At 37.0% G+C, this 18,652-nt stretch overlaps 1 pseudogene; it reads right to left on the bottom strand.

The window, feature by feature from the left end:
* Positions 1 to 1,384: 1,384 nt before the first annotated feature.
* On the bottom strand, positions 1,385 to 10,553 carry LOC122732153 (annotated as a pseudogene).
* Between the last annotated feature and the right edge of the window lie 8,099 nt (positions 10,554 to 18,652).

Here is an 18,652-nt window from a genome sequence, read left to right as displayed (position 1 = left end):
AGTCTTTCACAGTTGATCATCAGTATAAAATTATTGTTACTGTGTACCAATGTTGTCATGGTTCTGCTCACTTCACTTTTTATCAGGTCATATAAGTCTTCCCATGTTTTTCTGAAACCATCTTATTCATAATATTTTATAGCACAATAGTATTCCATCACAATCATATACAACTACTTGTTCAGTTATTCCCCAATTTATGGGCATCCCCTTGATGTCCAATTCTTTTCCACCACAAAAAGAGCTACTATAAATATTTTTTGTACAAATAGATTCTTTTATCTTTTTTTTTTATCTCTTTGTGATACAGACTTAGTAGAGGTTACTGTTGTTTAACCTTTTCTTTTTTCAAAGAGGATCAATGACATCATGATTTTGGAATTAGATTACAGTGTGATTGTGTCTGATTACTCCAATACTAGTTTGGAAGACTCTCCCACAGGTTGGGCAAAAGCAGTTGGACCATTTGGGATAGAGATGTCTCTGAATTTACACAGCTCATGTTTCCTTTGTGTTATATCAATTCTGCTTTCTTTGATGTGGGGATTCCTTGCTGGGAAGTCCTATACCCGTGTCTCCCATGTCTCACAGTACTAAAGTTCTTCAAGGAGGTCTTGAAAATGTTCTTGTACCCCTTCTTCTGACCAATGTGTGAGCACTTGCCTTATGTGAGTTTTTTGTAAAATAGTATTTTAGGTAACAGTACATTTAGCATTTGAACAATGTGGCTAGCCCATTGGAGTTGCCCTCTCTGCAGTAGAGTTTTTATGCTTGGAAATTCAGCTCAAGAAAGGACCTCAATGACAGGTTTCTTATCTTGTTGGATAATCTTAAGACTCTTCCTAATACATTTCAAGTGGAAACTGCTCAGTTTTTTGGCATGCTGCTGATAGTCTGTCCAGGTTTCACAAGCATACAACAGTGAAGTCAGCATAATGGCTATGTAGATCTGTCCAGTTTGGTAGGTAGTCTAATACTCCTTCTCTCCCATACTGTTTTTCAGAGCTTCCCAAATGGTGAGGTGGCTCTGGCAATGTGCATATCAAATTTGTCTCCCATGGTATTTCCCCTGGAAAGTATATTGCCAAGGTAAGTGAACTTATCCACATCATTCAGAATTTCTCCATTTATTGTGACCAATGGTTTCATATACAGATGGTGCAGTGCTGGTTAGTGGAGGACCTCTGTTTTCTTGGTGTTGATTATCAGGCCAAAATTAGCCCAAGCAACAAAGAATCAATTCATATTCTATTGCATTTCAGCCTCAGAGTCTGAATTGAGTGCACAATCATCTGTGAACAAAAAGCATGCACCAACTCTCCCTCCACTGTATTCTTAGCTTGGAGTCTTTTCAAGTGAAATAATTTATAGTCATCATGGTAGTTCACCTTAATGCCTCCAGATTCAGGGTTACCTTCACCACATCTGAAATGCCACTCTGCCCCAAGACACATGGGACACTAAGGAAGACATCTTCATTAATGCTGTATAGGACCTTAATCATGGTGGAAACTGGATGCACTCTCTTAAGATTCTTTGTTTGTTTTGGCGGGGCAATGGGGGTTAAGTGACTTGCCCAGGGTCACACAGCTAGTAAGTGTCAAATGTCCGAGGCCAGATTTGAACTCAGGTCCTCCTGAATCCAGAGCTGGTGCTCTATCCACTGTGCCACCTAGCTGCCCCCTTGAAGATTCTTCTTAATGCTTTCTTTGCCAGATCTGCCCCAGACAATCCAATGGCCCAGGAAGTTTGGCCCTTCAGCTAGATCGTCTCATAAGCACTTTCAACTACCTGTTTATGAACATCTTTCCAATTATCTCAATCAGCATCAGTTCCCAAAGCAGGATAGATTCTTCAGAGAGACACTGGCCACATTTATACCACCCCACACAGGAACACTGGAGTCTTAGTGTTTCCCAAGGACCCATCCATGGTAACTTGAAGAATTGTCATTAAATCTCTCCCCAAATAGGTAATGGAAACAGGCAGAATCCAGATTGCAAACACTTCCAATAACAGTTTTTAGGAAAGTCACTTATGTCATATGTCAAAATGTCCACTGGATTAGAAACAATAAGAAGCTTGCAATTAAGGCTGTATTTAAAAATATTTGGAATGATGAATTTAAAGATATTCCCATAATGATAGACCAAATTAAGATGGCTTTCTTTCGCCTGTTGACATGCTCCAGTGAAAACAACAACCAGCCTTCAGTTTGCATTCACACTTTAGTCTTTGCCAGAAACAATCTTTGCTGTTTTGAGAAAAAGGTTGGCATGATGGAGATCTGTCATCTCTCACTTTAGTTCTTCTTCTATGGCATCAACTAGGGCAAGTTCATCAGCCAAATCCTTCATTAAAATACTGATGGCACATGCCATGTCAACTGCACCAACCCTAACAACAGTGATATTGTTACAGGGAAACTGGTTTTCCTTTAGAACATTCACAATTAAAAGATCCAACCATTCTGGAGAGCAGTTTGAAACTATGCCTACAGGTCTATGTAACCGTGCATACCCTTTGATCCAGCAATACCACTGCTAGGTTTATATCCCAAAGATATCCCACAAAAGGCAAAAAGACCTATTTGGACAAAAAAATAGCAGCTCTTTTTGTGGTGGCTAAGAATCGGTAATTGTGCTATAAGAAATGACAAGCAGGATGACTTCAGAAAGGCCTGGAAAGACATGTATGGAATGATGAATTGTGGCATGAGCATAACCAAAAGAACATTGTGCACAGAGACAGCAATATTGTTTGATGAAGAACTGATAATGACGACTATTCTCAACTGTTAAGGGCTAAAATTCTAGCTAAACTGTCTAAAATATCTAATGAGTGGTCGCCAATAAATTATAAGCTTTAGCAAGAGTTAGACTTTTAAGCATTTATTAAGGAGAATAAGAATTTGGTAAAGAGAGAGAAAAAGGCCTAAATTCCTAGCTATTAAAGGGAGAGCACATTTCTAGCTCCGCTCTCCACCAGAGTCCAAAGGAAAGAGCCCGAGACTCAGCGCCAGTCTCTTCCTTCCTCCTCCCACTAGTCTGCGTCACTTCCTCCCCGCCAAAGAAAAGACTCCTGGTCTTGCCCTCAAAGACCTTCGCTTCATGGGCAGAACTCTTCTACAGTAAGTATCCAGCAGGTGGCGTTATTCCAATCGTTACAGTCCCCCCTGTTGTTCCTCAAGAAAATGTTTCCTTGACGGAACAGTAAAAAGAATATAATAACTATTGCTAACTAATAATATGTGAACAACAATATAGAAAAGGAAGAGAGGAAAGTTTTGTCCAGAGGGGTGATTTTTTTTTTTGTCCTCATGAACCGACGCTTTGACATTGGTCTTGCAAAGGGAGGGCCTCTGCAGAGAATACATGTTACAGATGGTGTATATTATAACAGAAAGAGAAAAAAAAAACACAACAAAAACAACAAATCAAAACTGTTCATTTAAAGTCTCTGAAAGTCTTTTCTCAGATGTCCTCTAGGTGTAGTCGTGGAATGGAAGTCTTTTCAGGGGTTGATGTGTGGATGCTGGTAATCAGCCAGGAAAACTTCCTACAAAATTGAGCTTAACACAACTTTAAAATAGCTTTGTCAATAATCAAATCAAACAATGAAAGTTCTCAAAAACATGTCTAAGGGAATACAGAATCTTAGTTGTTACACATGAAACATATAATAAAACAAAAATTGAAACATTCTTTAAAATTATAATATTACTATAGTCCCCCCTTATGGAGGGTATTTGAGAAGACAATTGCTGCGATATTAATTTTTAAAAATAATTTTTATCTTTGTTTCATCACTTTTTGCATCATCTGCCTAATTATCCTCATGCCATTATGAGAAATTAAAAAATCTAATATAATTGGTAACAGGTGTCAAGGCCAAATTCAACACTGTATTTATCATGACACCTGAGATAATTATGGGGGTTACCATAAAAGAACAGAGAAATGATGGGATATGAGCATTCCCACACTTGAGCAATATGTACTGCCCATACAGTATGCCAGGCTTAAAATAGGTGGATGGAATATATGTCCATGCCACCGAACATATTGGAAGAAACTGAGTCAGACTTAATCAGATGCATGGGACTGAGATGTCCATGGCATCAGGCATATAGGAGGGAGCATGGAAGCCAGGTGTAGAAGTGAGATGGGTGGGATGAATACTTCCAGCCATCTGTACAATATTGTGGGGAAAAATAAAATAAAATATTAAACCAAGAGAATCCAACCTCAACATTTGTCAAAAGCCGTTCCCTCGGCCATACCTTGACTTCATGCATGTCTCCCCTCATGTGACAGTTCAGTGTCTGCTCTTGCATGTATTCCTCTTGTGATTGGATGGCACCTTGGCCAACTGGCATCTGATAACTCAGAATAAAGGTAATTAGTGTCTTAAATGATAAGTTCCCATAATCCAAGTCTCATATGGATTTAAAAATTGAGGATAATAAATGATTGCAAAAAATGTGAATACATCTTGACTCAGAACACAATATATAATTATGCAACAATTTCAAATAATACCCTTTTTTACTTAGTATACAATTACTTTTGTGAAAAATCTGAACATATTTAAATATAAGTTAAAGCACAACAGAATCTCAAAGAACTTTTTTTTTTGAAAATAGAAAACTTTTACAAATGTTCCCCTCTTTTTTTTTTTTTTGGGAATATGCTTATCAAAAATAATACTTCTAGAATCAATTTACACTTGCCATGGCAACCAATTTGCCACGGAAATGCTTTAAAGAGTTTGATCAAATAATCAGTTGAGAAAAAATAACAAAAACAAACAACTCAGAATATGGGAGCACAATACTCCCAGAATTAACATTGTATAATAAAATCAAAACCATCTTGCAATGTTTCAAAATTAGATAGACAAATGAATAGAAGAAAATACACATGGAACAATAAAAGACAATGAAATTCAAACTAAGGAAGTCTAAATGAATATGAACTTAATATCAATAAGAGTATTATAAAATATAAACTTGATCACATGACTATAAAAAGCTTTTACAAATATTCTCCTTTAAAAGGTCCATTCGAAAAAATTTAAAGGAAAAACACAGCCAGTACACCAGTACTTAGCAGTTAAAGGGAGAGGGAGGGGAAATTTCTTACCCAACCAGCAGATCAGAAGACTGAGGGTTAGCTTTCCTCTTCGTGGTCAGCCATCTGTTAAGGGTTAAAATTCTAGCTAAACTGTCTAAAATATCTAATGAGTGGTCGCCAATAAATTATAAGCTTTAGCAAGAGTTAGACTTTTAAGCATTTATTAAGGAGAATAAGAATTTGGTAAAGAGAGAGAAAAAGGCCTAAATTCCTAGCTATTAAAGGGAGAGCACATTTCTAGCTCCGCTCTCCACCAGAGTCCAAAGGAAAGAGCCCGAGACTCAGCGCCAGTCTCTTCCTTCCTCCTCCCACTAGTCTGCGTCACTTCCTCCCCGCCAAAGAAAAGACTCCTGGTCTTGCCCTCAAAGACCTTCGCTTCATGGGCAGAACTCTTCTACAGTAAGTATCCAGCAGGTGGCGTTATTCCAATCGTTACACAACAATACAATGATTCAAGATAATCCCAAAGGACTATTGATAGAACATACTATCCACCTCCAAAGAAAGAACTGATATTGATGGAACAGACTGAAGGATGCTATTTTTCACTTTCATTTTTTCCCTTTTAATCATTTGCTTGTACAAAATGACAAAAATGTTAATGTTTCACATAATCATACACATATAACACATATATGATTGTTTGCCACCTCAGGGAGGGGAGAGGAGAGGGAGGGAAAGAAGGATAAAAATCGGAACCCAAAACTATAAATAAAAAAGTTTCTTATTAAAAAAAAGAACATTTCCAATCAGCTGATCCTTGACAGTGCCATTTTGGGGGAAATCTAGGTTGCTGGTCAGCCTGCAAGGATTTCTGAGTTAGATGTGAGACTGCTGCTCCTGGACTCTGACTCACTCATTCTTTATGATTTGATTATTTAGTTTCCAATTAGTTTTCAACCTTTGTTTCCATAGCCCTTTATTGAATGTAAATTTTATTACATTATGGTCTGAAAGGATGAATTTATTTATTTACTTATTGCAATTGTTTGTGAGGTGTTTATACTTTAAAACTTGGTAGTTTTTGTGTTAGTTTGTTTGTAAAAAATACATTAAAAAAATAACAGCTGAAAAAAAGAAAAGCATGCTCCTTTCTATTTCTACTCAGTTTTCTCCAGAGGTTTATTATATCTTATTTCTCAAAAATTTTATTCATTGCCTTAAATTCCTTTTTACTGATTTTATAGTTAAGTTTGTCTATTTCTGAGAAGAAAAAATTGAGGTCCTCCACTAATATAGTTTCTTTTCCTTTGAGAATTTGCATGCAATGCCATTTAACATTTATTCATTGTCTATGGTTCCTTTTAGCAATGTATAGTTTCCCTGCTTATCTTTTATCTTTTTTTTTTTTTTTAGTGAGGCAATTGGGGTTAAGTGACTTGCCCAGGGTCACACAGCTAGTAAGTGTTAAGCGTCTGAGGCCGCATTTGAACTCAGGTCCTCCTGACTCCAGGGCTGGTGCTCTATCCACTGTGCCAACTAGCTGCCCCCAATCAGGTTACTTTTTGCCTTGGTTTTGTCTGAGATCATGATTTCCACCACTGCCTCAGCTGACACAGAATAGATTCTGTTCCAGCTCTTCATTTTTACTTTGTCTTGTTTGCTTGTGTGGACCTTTTTTTTTTAAAAATGTATTTCTTGTAAACAATATCGTTGGATTGTTGTTTCTAATATAATTTTTCTCTCCACTCCTATTTTGTGGGTGAGTTAATCACATTCACATTTACAGTTATGATTATTGTCCATGTATTTCTTTCCATCCTATGTTTTTAAAAATTTTTTCCTTTTCTCTCTTTCTACCCTGTCACTCCTCAAAAGTTTGTTTTGCTTTTAACAATGACCTCCCTTAATCCACCATCCCTTCTGTAACCACTCCCTTCTCTTATCCCTTTCCTCTCCTACTTCCTTGTTTGGTAATATTGATTTATATGCCTAGTTTGAATGTTCTGTCCTCTTTTAATCAATTCTGATGAGGATGAAGTTTAAGCATTGCCTGCCCTCTCCCCCATTTCCCTCTCCACTGTAAAAGCTCTTCCTTGTGTGGTGAGTAAAATTATATGTGTTCACCCTATTTCTGTCCCAAGTTTAGGGGAAATTAGCTGGGATTTCTAATATAGTTTTTACTTATAAATTAGAAGCTTTAGCACCAGTTTGGGGCATTAAGCATTTATTAAAGCATACCAAATATTAGTAAAGAGAGACCACTTGGTTCAGAAAATTAAGAAAAGGCCTATCTAGCCTAGAGCACAGCCTGGCCTGCTTCTTCCTCCAAGTCCTCCACCACAAGCCTGTCTGAGAGCCAAACTGAGAGTGAAAACTTCCTCCGGGACTGGAGTAGAAACTGTCCTTCCACACTGTTCAAAGCTAATTGGCTAGCATCACTCCAATCTATTGGCCCACTGGACCTGAGGGTGGTCCATGAGCAGAATGTGCTGAGGTGAGGGTTTAGAGAACACACCCCCTGAGGGCCAGGCCTCAGGTAGGTGTGGTTCCAATCAAGTTAACTCCCAGTCAATCAGCAAAGTCAATGCAATCAATCTTAACATAATCCCTTTCTTCGAGTGGGTCCTCTGAGTGTCCCAAAACCCATTATTTTCTCACACTTGTGTACCTCTTTTATGAGATAATTTTCTCCACTCTTCCTACCCCTTACCCTGCTACCAGTGCATGCTTCTTTCTCACCCCTTCATTTTTTTTGAGATCATTCATTCATGCTCAATTCATACCCATGCCCTTTATCTATGTAAACTTATAATTGCCCTAGTAATAAAGTTCTTAGGAGTTTATGAATATCATCTTTCCATATAAGAAAAGAAATAGTTTAACCATATTAAATCCTTTATGATTCTCTTTCATGTTTACCCTTTTCTGCTTCTCTTGAATCTTATATTTGAATGTCAGATATTCTGCTCTGGTCTATTCATCAGGAATTCATTAAATATCCATTTTTCCCTTGGAAGAATTATACACAGTTTTGCTTGGTTGGAATTCTAGCTCCTTTCCCTTCAAGAATGCTATATTCTGTGACCCTGGGCAAGTCACTTAACCCTCATTGCCTGGAAAAAAAAAAAAGAATGCCATATTTTAAGACATCCACTCCCTTAATGTAGATGTTGCTAAATCTTGTGAGATCCTGACTTGGGCTCCATGATATCTGAATGGTTTCTTTCTTGCTGCCTGCCATATTCTCCTTGATCTTGGAGTTTGGGAATTTTGCTAATATTCCTGGAAATTTTTATTTTGGAGTCTCTTTCAGTAGGTGGCTGGTGGATTCTTTCAATTTCTATTTTACCCTCTGATTCTAGGATATCAGGGCAGTTTTCTTGGTAATTTCTTGAAATATGATGTTGACTCTATTTGGTCATAGTTTTCTGGTAATTCAATAATTCTTAAACTATCTCTCATCAACCTATTTTCCATGTCATTTTTTTCCAATGAGATATTTCACATTTTCTTCTATTTGGTTTTTTTTTTTAAATTGACTTTGTTTATTCTTTCTAGTGTGAGAAAATAATGATTAATAATAGATTTCTTAGGGGGATCCAGGGACCCAGTTTTAATCCCTTTCTCTCCCCCTCACCCAAGAAAATTCAATTCTTAGGAGGAAGTTGTAATTTTGTTCAGGGCCAGCCCCAGGTAAACAATAGGAATGGAGATAGATTCTTTTGTCTAGCTTATTGAAGGACCAACAGGATTAAGCTACACCTAGATAATGGACTTTGCCTTGACCAACTTGGGGGAGAGTCTTTTTGCACACTTCCCCTTGATATCATCTATAGAGATTTTAATATGAACCACCTTCAAGTCATATGAACCAATGGAATTGAATGATGCTATTCAATTAGCTTTGATCAATGTATCAACCTGCCTCTATTAAAAGAGGATAAAAGCTGAGACCACATGAGGGTAGCCATCTTCTTAGCATTCTTGGCTTCCTGGACCCATTGTTGCTCGGTGCACACTCTCAGGACAGTGAAGGTTGGTAGGCTATGTGCTCTCTGAGATACAACATGACGCTGGGGCTGTTTTTTCTTGTGTTAACTGCCATGAGGTCAAATCTTTCCTGATATTCAATATAAATTAATAATAAATACTGCCAAAACAGGTACAATAGCCATTTTTATATAAACAAACAAATAAATATGTGTGTGTATAATACACACATATACATCTATGTACACATACATACGTATACACATGCACAAACACACACATATATATGTAGCAATAATAATTTTTAAAAGTATAGTCCAGCACAAATAATTTAACAAACACAGTTTGGCAACCACTGTGGGCATTTTAAGTCCTGAAATCTGATCTTGATCTTCAAGCAATCATCTGGATAAGAAATTCTGTGTATGTCTACCCCTGTTAAATGCTTGTCTCTTAAGTGTTCATACACCTCTTTATGCCTGTTTTTGTCTAAGTATTTGGGGAATTTCACTCTCAAACTTTCTGATTTAGCCTTCTAAGAGCAAACAAGAAGATAAAGTAAAAAGGCTTTTTGAGAAGATTTGAGGTTTTTGCCTTAACAAACCAAGCCAAAATCTTTTTACAGAATGAGTTGATAAGATTCTGTTAGGTTTTGTGTGTGTGTGTGGCGGGAAGGATGATTTTAAATTACATATAATGGGGGCCAAACACCATAAGAAATATGTACTTCAAGGAATCCCCTTAGAAAAGATTCTTATGGAATGGGATAAGGCCACTTTACCAGTCAAACCAGAAATGAAAAAGAAGCAGCTAATTAAACTGTTACACCCTGTATAAAACTTACTTTAACTTATCATAGGAAACTTTGTGGCCTAGATATAGTTCTTTAAAAGATCAACCACTGAAGAATTTAAATTTAATCATAAAGAACAAAGCTCCCAATTATTTGGTTTACTGGCATTGTGGAATAGGTTAAGCAACGCTGAGAGCATGGCCAGAGAAAAGTGTCCAGCTTCTACCTCCCCCTCCCCACTCATGCCCTGCCAGATGGACTTTCACCCTCCCAATATGTCTCAACTCCCCCAGCTTCTCCGGCTAGGATGCCATGGAACTCTGCTACTGAGCACATGAAGGCAGTGGTCCCACTCCTTCCTGTGGACTTAATTTTTCTTCAGGAGCCTGAGGCTCAGTCCAGTCCTCCCATGGCCACACATTTTCCTTCTCCCATTGGCCACACCTCTTGCTTTTCCCACCATGGCACAGACAATGTCTCCTATACCACCCATTCCTTACTCTGTGGCTATTTGGGCAAAAGCATTAGATCCTTGTTTTGTGATTGCTTCACCCCCACACACCCATGGCTTCAAGAGCCAAGGAACCATCTTTTAATTCTGATACTTCCTGTTCCAAGTCTTCCCTCATTTCCTCTAAATCAATCTCAGCTGACAGTCTAGCTTTAGACAGAACAGGAAAACACAAAGACATTTTTCCTCTACAAGAGATGGTTATTCATGGACAGAGAGGAGCTATAGTGGTGCTCAGACCACCAAACCTTTTACCTCAAAATATTCAAGCACATGGAAAAGAGATTTTCCTAAATTTGATGAAGATCCAACAACAGTTATAAGCCAGTTTAGGGCAATATTTAGGGGATTCCAGCCCACTTGGAGTGACATAGCAGATCTCATGCAAACAACACTTTCCCCAAGTGAAAGAGCAGACATTATAGAAGCAGCAAATTCCTTAGTAGCTACAGGGAAGGCAGCTGGACACTTGCCTTTAGAAGATCCTGGCTGGGACCCCAATATCCTTGAGTATTTTAATAACTTATAAGGGGCAAGAGAAACATTGTTAAAAGTAATCAAATCATGTGCTAGCAAAACAGATAACTGGCAAAAATTTCTAGATACAGCTCTCAGGAAGGTAATGAAATACCTAATAGATTTTATGATAGATTATGTAAGAGTGCCAAGAATAAGCTGAGTTAGATCCCTTAAATCCTAGAGATGCACATTTGATTTGTTCATTTGTAGTCATTTTGGTAATTAATCTTTTTTTTTCCCCAGAGATATGAGGGTTAAGTGACTTGCCCAGGGTCACACAGTTAGTAAGTGTTAAGTGTCTGAGGTCAGATTTGAACTCGGGTCCTCCTGAATCCAGGGCTGGTGCTTTATCCACTGCACCACCTAGCTGCCCCCGGGAATTAATCTTTACCAGAAATAAGAAGCTATTTTGAAAGTCAGTGTCCAGGATGGAATGCCTTAAGCACAGAAAGGATAAAAGAAATACTATCATATGTATATGAAAGGAATAATAGGGAAGACAAAGAGAAGAAAGATAGAAAGTAGAGAAGGAAGTACAAGAGAGACTTACTCAAGCAGAGAGAGAAAAAATGGAAGAGATTACAGAGATGAAAAAATAGAAAAGAAACTTAAGATGAATAAAGAGGTACAAAAAAAGAAGCAGGTCTTAAACACCATGAACCCTGAGGAAACACAATCCAAAGTATTTTAACTCCCCTACAGGAAATATCTAGAGATCTAGTCCAAGCGGCCAAAACTTGCCATCAGCTTTCCTGAATCTGTTACTACTATAATAGGCAAGGACATATTTTTCTTGAATATCCAACAAGACAGAAATACCTTAGACAAATGAGATTTGGTGACTTTAGAGGGGGCAAAACCCAAACAGTTCTAGATTGCCTTAGAGGAATAATGTTAGTGAGCAAACCTGACTCTGAATGTCCAACTCAAATGCTGCATAAAGGTTCTTTTGGGTTATTGCATCCACATTTGGAAGGTATTAAATGGGTTTTTATTATCATAGGGGTTGCTATTCTTTTAAAATTATGTTTTAGCTATTGTATTAGGATATGTTCTGATTTTTAATCAAAGGAAAAACTTTTGCCAGTGCACACTACGTATAAAGAGTATGTTGATGATTGTGTAAACTTAGCTTATATTTATTTATTTAAAGGATTCATGGACAGATTACATTGATTCCTGAAGTAATGTGATTTTAATTATTAATATATTGATAGAAATCATGTAGCAATGAATAATGTTATTAATCATTCCTATTGCTTATTTAATTTATATGTGATTATAATTATATATTTTAGCATTATTTGGAATTATTGTATATGGTAACTATATCCTGAGTCAAGAAGCAAATTCGCATTTGTATAATTTTCCTTAATAGTTAAGTCAATATGAAGCTTTGATTATTGGAACTTACTATTTAAGACATTATGGGACTGTTAATTAATAATATTCTGAGTCTGACTACCAGGTATGATTATCAGAGGAATACTACAATAGTACTGAGCCAGTGAGTCATGATGCCAGCCACCCTAAGAGGTTTTACATGCATGAAATGTATGGTGGTGGATTGTCATGGGAAAAACTGAGAGGATGACTTTAGCAAGGACTGAGGAAGAATCTCCTGACTTAATTTCCCAAATATGACACATTGAGTGGAAACATATCCCACCTAGCTGACTCTGAGTCTAACTCAATACACCTGTCTGCAGAACTTTTGCCTGGAACTGTCATGAAGTTTGGGAATGATTTATCCTCTCTTACTTATACTTTACTTCCGTATTCTTTTGTGGTAACTTCCTGTAATCATCTTAGTTGTCATAATGATGTGGGGGGTGAGTTTAATTGATCAGATTGATTGTGAGGCATCTCAAAGAATTACAAGATTCAGTGACTCAGTTTCCCAAGTTTTATTGCAATACCATGAGTGACCATAGGGAGAGCATCATTGGAGGTGTCTCTCAAATAAGGGGATGAAAATTGGTTATATTTATAATCAGAAAATAATTGATCATCTCCTCATTATCCTAATCTCTACCTTAGGGAGGTACAGGGGAGGGCTTATCCTAATTTGGAGTTCCTGGGGGCCTAAGCCAACCCCCAAAGTTTTTCCCTTTTTCCCTGGAGGAGTGTTTTTGGAGTTTACACATCGTAAGGTGAACTTAAGGACAAATTTGACCTTTTCTGGGCATGTTCCCAAAGATATGCTTAAACTTGTCAACCTCAGAGGGTCTCTGTGTTTATGGTATCTCTTTACTTAAGATCTAGTTTCTAGGTGTCATGTCATCTAGGATTTTTTTTTTTGGCAGGGCAATGAAGGTTAAGTGACTTGCCCAGGTTCACACAGCAAGTAAGTGGTATCTGAGGCCAGATTTGAACTCAAGTCTTCCTGAATCCAGGGATGGTGCTTTATCCACTGTACCACCTAGCTGCCCCCTTATATAGTAAGTAAACCCACATTTTTTTTTTGGGGGGGGGAATGAGGATTAAGTGACTTGCCCAGGGTCACACATCATTCAGGAATATTACTGGCTATTAATGGTCAGTGGTCCCTAGTTACTGCCTCTGTTGATAGTAAAGGTTGATAGGTACTGAACCCTCTAGGTTACTGTAAGAACACAAACCTAAGTTTCTCTGTTAATCCTTTTAGGTACTATTGATTGCTACTATTGATAGGTTATCTGTTAACCCTTTTAGCCTCCTCCATCAATATGATGAACACAATATTGGATTTGGCCTTGATATCTGGTACCGGCTATGTTAGATTTTTTAATTTCTCATAATGGCATGGGGATAATTAGGCAAATGATGTAAAGAGTGATAAAACCAGAATATGAATCCTTTTCATAGTTAATATCAAAATTGTCTCAGTCCTGTATTAAAGAAGGTTATATCAGCATAATTTGTGGACTCTTTTGCAAATATCTTGAAGAGATATTCACTTTTGTTTAAGGTTATTACACCTGAAGTTTATCTGACAACTTTTATGATTTTGTTTTTGTATTGCAGTACATCTTATAAATAGGATCCTGAAGTTCCTTAGTGGGAATCTCATCCTCCAAATGGGGGATTGAAATAATGTTAAGTATAAAAAAAAAAATCAGGTTCTAATTTTTTGTTTTGTTTTGTTGGTATCTGTTTCATATATAACAACTGGATAACATATAATTGTAAAATCTCTAAAAGATTCTAATTTCATTAGACATAGGTTTTTGAGCTAACCTTCATTTTTTGATCTGGTTATTGACAAAGCTATTTAAAGTTATATTGAGATCAATTTTGAAGGAGATTTTCCAGGAGGAGATTTTTTTCAGCTGAGAAAGAACATCTAAAGAACCCGGGAAGGACTTCACTGCAATCACACCTGAGATCACACTGGAATACAGAGTTGTATCAAGATGATGTCCCAAGAATTATCTGTAGGAGATGAGACTTCCAGAGACTTAAATGGACATTTCCCTTTTTGTTTTCCTTTTCCCTGTTGCATACAATATTTGTAATATGTACCTCCTAAAAGGGACTTACCCTTTAGTTTTGTCAATGCACTGCTCATTTATTTTTCTTTTATTTCCCTTCACATTCTTTAACCATGATAAGCCTCATAATTAAGAACCCTTGTAAAATATTTGTAATATTAAGTTGATTCACTGAGGAAATGTATTTTCTCAATGAATCAGATGGGGGATTGTGAGCAAATAATGATTAATAATGGATTTCTTGGGGGAACCCAAGGGACACAGTTTTTATCCCTTTCTCTTCCTCTCACCCCAGAAAGCTCAGTTCTTAGGAGGAAGTTTTAATCTTGTTCAGGGCTAGTCCCAGGTGTATAATAGGAATGGAGATAGATTCTCTGGTCTAGCTCATTGAAGGACCGAGGGGATTAAATCACACCTAGATAACAGACTTTGCCTTGAGCAACTTGGGGGAGAGCCTTTTTGCAGACCTCCCCTTGATGTCATCTGTAGAGATCATTTTAATATGGACCACCTTCAAGTCATGTAAACCAATGGAATTGAATCATGCTAACCAATTAGCTTTGATCAATGTATAGTGACCTGCTTCTATCAAAAGAGGATAAAATCTGAGATAATATGAGGGTAGCCATCTTCTTGGCATTCTTGGCTTCCTGGACCCATTGTTGCTTGGTGCACACTCTTAGGACAGTGTAGGTTAGTAGGCTATGTGCTCTCTGAGAGACAATATAATGCTGGGGCTGTTTTTGCTTATGTTAACTGCCACAAGGTCAAATCTTTCCTGATATTCAATATTAATTAATAATAAATACTCTGCCCAAATGGGTGCAATAGTTATTATTATATAAATAGCCATGTACATATAAGTAGCAATAATAATTTTTAAAAGTAAAGTCTAGTACAAATAATTTAACAAACACTAGATAACTCATGGATATTAGCTTCCACTTGTCCAATTCTAATTTTTTAAGAAATCATTTTCTTCAGTGAGCTTTTGTACTTTTTCCATTTGGCCAATTCTTCTTTTCAAGGAGTTTTTTTCTTCAGTAATTTTTTTGTGTCTCATTTAGCATAAAGCTAATTCCTTTTTTTAAGGTGTTATCTCTCTCTCTCTCTCTCTGCATGTGTGCATGTGCTTCTTTTACCAAGTTGTTGACTCTCTTTTTTCTAATTTTCTTATATCACATCATGGATTTGTTGGTTCAGAATGAGTGTCAATAGCATTTTTTTTCTGTTCTGGCCAGAAATCCTGAGGGTCTTCCCTCAAACTGACTTTTTTTTTTTGAGTAGATAAAAGAAGCCATCCTTTGCCTCATGACCTAGCCTTAATCACTGAATGGTGTTGCCTCAATCAAACTGAGACCTGGGAAAAACCTTAGCTTAAAAAGGCTAACTGCATCCATGGTTCCACTACATGCAGGGTCACCTCTAGTTGTACTGATGTATATTTTGCCACTGGACCCTGATGGCTCTGGAGGAGTGAGGCTGGTGACTTTGCAAAGCTCCCCTTCACTTAAATTCAATTCACTTGCAAGTCATGACATCTATGTCATGGTCCTCTTTGAGAACAAAGGATAAACAATGAACAACCAAATGAATGAACCTAAGGGTTTCATGAGAAGTTTGAGAGAATGAATAGCAGCCGTGTTCTCTGAGGAATTCAGCTTGTTAGAGTACTGAGTTGAGGTGCTAGTTTCAGAGTGTAAGCCTGTGCTACAATAGGAAATCATAGGAAGTGATGAGAGTGAAAGTATAAACTAAACATCACCTTTAACACTACACAAAACATTCACTACATCTGGATAAGTAATAATGTTAAAGAAACTAAAACTAAAATTCAAATTAATATATTAAAATTACTACTATCTTGTTAAATTTCATAAATTTCATTTCTTAAAACAATTGGAAAATAGCAGAAGTATACAGTTGAATGTAGTCATTTGAAGTGTGCTGTTTTGCTAAACTTTTCAGGTGAGTTACTTTGTTTTGGTTTTTTAGTGCTTCTTATTCTTACATTTGACTTAGTTTGTAGAATCTAACATTTTTGTGTATATATTGGAATTATTATATATATCATTACAAATTAAAATAACATTTATCAATAAGAAAGAAATCCTTAAGTCAACCAAGTTTCTTATGGGCATCATAGTCTCTTATTTTTCAAAGGCATAAGATTTCCCACATCAATATTACTTAAGAAAATATAATTATTATATCATAACCAACATTATGATAAAATAGAGAGTCAGAGATGCTATTGGAATTAGAGCCTTGGTGTTAGGCTGAGTTGGACTCAAATCATACCTTGGACCATTACTGTTTAACCATGCTTAAGTTACTCCACACCTCAGTGCCTCTAAGACTGTATTAAAGGTAGTGATATGCATCCGTGGAGGCAGTTTACCATCTCAGAGATGACCAGAAGAAATCAAATACTTAAACCAAATCAATAACAAACTCCAGTACATCATTATACTGGTAAGTATTAACTCAAGGCAGTAACAAGAACAATAATAACATAACATTTATATAGCACCTACTATGTGACACTGTGCTAAGTGATTAATAAATATTAACTCATTTGATGGGTAGCACTTTGTGCTCTGTGTGTTTAACTAACTTGAGAAAGCTTATTTACTGTCCCACATTATTCTAAGCAACTAACTTCCCCCTGTGATGTTGATTTGCCTAATGTCCTGCTTTCTTTGAATCATTTAACAAAATTACGGTGAATATGCTTATATGAGTCTTCTTACATTTAAAAAAATATATTGAGGGTGGAGCCAAGATGGCAGATGAAAGGCAGTGACTTTCCTGATCTTTCCCCAAGACCCCTCCAAATACCTTCAAATAATGTCATAAGAGAATCCCTAGAGTTGCAGAACCCACAAAAGAAAAGGGTGAAACAATTTTCCAGTGAAAGGTAACTTAGAAGGTTGGCAGAAGAGGTCTATTGCAACAGGGTGAGAGCACAGTTCAGCATGGGCCATGCCAGCACAGCCCCAGCAAACCAGGAACAAGCACTGGGAGACTCTGCATCATCATCATCAGCAGCAACTGCTTCTGCAACTCTCAGCCCACAGATGGTAAGGGGTAAGGCCAGAAGGAGATTATAGGGGTCTCTTTGCTTGCAGTGAGGTAGGACTCTTGTTTTGCCAACACTCAGATCCAGGTCTCAGTCCTGGGTGTTGGTCCCAAGCCAGGGAGCATCACTAGCACACCAGAATTTTCAGCCACAGGAAGGCTGGATGATCCTTATACTTCCAGGGCAGAAAAGCAAGCTTGTGGTTGCTTGCAGACCACAGCACAGGCCAGGAGAGTAGTAAACATACCCCTCCTTAAATCATACCACCTTGGAAGAACTAGAAACTTATAAATTCCTAGAAGTATCTCTGAAAACAGCTGCACAAACCCCCTGAAGCTTGGGACAGGGCGGTCACCAACCTGGAAGCAGTGCTCCACTTTAACAAAGAGTTAAAAGTCAAGAAATTGGCAGTATACCCTCAGAAGAAGATAACAAAGTCAAAGCTCCTATATCCAAAGCTTCCAAGAAAAATATGAATTGGTCTTAGGCCATAGAAACACTCAAAAAGGACTTTGAAAATAAAAGATAGAAGAAAAAATGGAAAGAGAAATGTGAATGATGCAAGAAAATCATGAAAAAAAAATCAAAAGCTTGGTAGAGGAGACAAAAATACTGAAGAAAAAAATGTATATCTATCTGACTACCCTCTTCATTGTTTTCCCCTATATATTTATTTTATTTTTAATTTATGGAATAAAACAAGCATAATATAATAAAAATATGATTGCATGTGAAACTGCAAATCTGTTATGTACAACTGGCTATTCCTTTTAAATTTACAATAAAGTTATCATATAAATTTCTGTTTTCTTCTCCCCCACCTTAGAGATGACTACCATTAGACTCAAATGGGAGTATACATACACATGCAATTATTCTATACAAACCTCTATTTATCAGTTCTTTCTCTGTATGCAGATAGCGTCTTTCCTCTTATGTCCTTTATAACTAATTAGGATATTTATAAGAGTCAAAATGACTTATTTATTCAACATCAATATTGAAGTTACTGTAAGCAATGTTCTCTCTTGGTTCTGCTCATTTCACTGCTATTTCATCCATGTCTTTCCGTGTATTTTTTAAGATCATTGAGCTCATTATTTCTGGTAGTCTGGCAATATTCAATCACAAACATATACCACAACTTTTTAAGCCATTCCCCAATTGATGGGCATTTCCGTTCTTTTCCAGCACAAAAAGAGCTGC

Source organism: Dromiciops gliroides, chromosome 6 (assembly GCF_019393635.1).
Source record: "Dromiciops gliroides isolate mDroGli1 chromosome 6, mDroGli1.pri, whole genome shotgun sequence".
NCBI classification, from domain to species: domain Eukaryota; kingdom Metazoa; phylum Chordata; class Mammalia; order Microbiotheria; family Microbiotheriidae; genus Dromiciops; species Dromiciops gliroides.
The sequence above is the reverse complement of the archived record's forward strand: the minus strand, read 5'-3'. Positions and strand labels throughout refer to the sequence as shown.